The sequence below is a fragment of the Sipha flava genome, unplaced genomic scaffold (assembly GCF_003268045.1).
Source record: "Sipha flava isolate LNK unplaced genomic scaffold, YSA_version1 266_pilon_pilon, whole genome shotgun sequence".
Classification (NCBI taxonomy): Eukaryota; Metazoa; Arthropoda; class Insecta; order Hemiptera; family Aphididae; genus Sipha; species Sipha flava.
Genome location: NW_020272930.1, coordinates 138,709 through 141,484, shown reverse-complemented (window position 1 = coordinate 141,484; position 2,776 = coordinate 138,709). Strand labels below are relative to the sequence as shown.

The 2,776-nt window shown below is 23.2% G+C and overlaps 1 long non-coding RNA gene across 1 annotated transcript; it reads right to left on the bottom strand.

The window, feature by feature from the left end:
• Positions 1-612: 612 nt before the first annotated feature.
• LOC112685118 lies at positions 613-1,254 on the bottom strand. The gene is made up of 2 exons (XR_003148758.1): positions 1,181-1,254; positions 613-858 (listed from the first exon to the last, which is right to left on the bottom strand). It is a non-coding gene; the product is annotated as an uncharacterized LOC112685118 (long non-coding RNA).
• Between the last annotated feature and the right edge of the window lie 1,522 nt (positions 1,255-2,776).

Below are 2,776 nucleotides of genomic sequence, written 5' to 3'. Positions count from 1 at the left end.
CCAATATCAATATTAAGATCCAAAAAGTCTGTAGTGAAAACATAATATTGTTAAACAATAAACTATAAATGTAAATTTAATATACAGAATAAATATTTATGATTTAAATAATTTAATAAGTGGTGTTTACATGTTATAATTGTATAATGTACCGTAAAATGGGGTTACTTTGATAATTTTTGTTAGTTTTTTTAGTTCTATTTTTATTGAACTAATGCTATGGTAAAGAAAAATGTATTCATTAAATTGGTTTACTTCAAATATATATTTCTCTACAATAATACATAAAAAAAAAAATTTTTTTATTATCTTAACACATATATTTTTTATATTCAATGTAGCTATCAAAGTTTGACCACATATGGGGTTACTTTGATACCCCCAGTTTTTATTCATTAAATCAAATGGTTAGCTAGCCAAACTATCAATGTTGTCCGAAAAAAATTTTTTTGATAATTATTTTATGAAATATTTTAATATAAGTGAAGTGGGGTTACATTGATACATGTTTTTTTTTCTAAACAAATATACCTATTAATTCAAATGAACACATTTCTTTCAATTCCATTAAAATTTTATTAGGTAGCCAGGTAGGTAATAAAAACAAAATAATAACAATAACAATAAAATATAATATATATATAATAAATATAAATAAAATCGTTGGATGACCACACTTCTTAACATGTTTGCCATTGAATTTATTGTGCAATGTTCCATAGGAAATTTTATATGCCTTGCTGGCAGCTAATATTGAAATCTCACCATTGGCAATTTTATTTAGTGCTTCCTCTAAAATGTCATCTGAGTAATTTTTATAAGACCGACCACCAATCTTCTTTCTATATTTGCGAGCCACTAAAATATATAAATATATATAATGAACTATCTACTAAATGTAAAAGTAATGAATTAAATATGTATGCAGTGGTGTCCAACTATTTTTATAACAAGTATAACTAAAACCAACTACCAAACCAAAAACTCATTGTTAAATGTATGTATAAAATAGTTATCAAAGTTGCCCTATATGATATATCAAAGTAGCCCCATGTTAAATTTTTATATGTATTTCATTAAATTCAACATGGAATTGAACTTTGAACATTGTGTTTCGGTCTCCGTTACATTAGCATGTTATTTAGATGGTTTAAAAAATGGTGTATAAAAGTGTACTTACTTTGCGCAGATCTTAAATTATGAAAAAAAAAAAGTACTAGTTAATCATAAGATGAATAAACACTGAAAATCAAACAATCATTGATAAAAACGTATTATCAACAACATATTTGGGTTCTAGACTAGTTATACTAAACGACTAAATATTAAAAACGACAATTTGTACAGATTATTAACTATTATAATCAATGTTTTCATAACAAAACCTCAATTATCAAAGTAGCCCCGCAATATCAAAGTAACCCCATTTTACGGTATATCTGTTGTATCAGTACATGGATAAGAGAGATGTATACAACATGTTATAACTTGTAAAAATCATTTTTTTTTATCATAGGGAATACATATCGTCTGTCTATATTAAATTTACATATAAAAATACATTCTCTCAATAATGATTCGAATATGATGAATCTATGACTTATCTACTGTAAATATTAATGAAATATTATATATATGTATATAAAAAAAAATATTAAAAGAAATGATTTTCTATATTAGTGGTTGAGATTTTATAGCTGATTTTATAAGGGAGGTGATACTGGATTTTTTTTCAGGATAAGTTCTATTTATAAATGAAATAATTAATTTTAGTATTTAGTAAAATAACAATTAATACATATATATATATATATATATGTATAAATTCTTTCTAGATAACAAGTCACAATAGCCTTACGTGTTTTCTGGTTAAATAATTAAAACAATAATTTTACATTTTAATTATAAGAAGATTTCTATGAAGATGATATGTGAGTCTCCTCAGCTTTTGCTATGTATTGACCTTGTTCTTTGGGTTTTGAACACTACTTTGCAAAATAATTAATTAAATTAAATTAATGTGTGTTATCCCTAAAGGGTTGAAATGTAATATTCTAATGGTTTACTGGTGTACAGAAACAAAATAACACTTTGAATTACGTTTAAAATAATTATGTCTGAGCATAAAGTAGTAAAATTAATGTGAACAATTAATATAAAGTATTAATAATATCAGAAATTATATTATTTAAATCAGTAATTTACTAAATATGCATATCAATGATATTTATTAATTTACTGGATACACAAATGTTTCTATCGATATGTCTGAATTATTTTTGTTGGAATTTAAAAGTTACAAAAATAATTTTTATTTCTTTAGAAACTTATTGTTTTTAAGTGCGATTTGTATTTAATCGATATCTAAACACTGATTACCTTTGGGATTCAACGTATTTTAATTACTGAATAAATTTTAAATTATAAAATTTTTAAATGGATTTTCTACATTTAAAATTTAAAAATAGTTATTTAGATATTTTATAAATCACAATAATTTTTTTTAATTTTGTGGATTGAAAATCATTAGAAAATACTCTCTCTTAAATGCATGTACACACAAATAATAAATATCCTTAAGATGATCACACCGCCTTAAGAATTACTGGCACAGATACCTCAATAAAAAAAAAAAATAAATAAAAAATAAAACAAAAATACCAAATTAATTATTTAAATAAATAATTAAATAAAAATAAAACAAATAGTCTAGAATTGTGAAGTAGTGTTATTTGGATACCCCTTCAATCAAGCTGTCCAACCCTGTAATCAATTA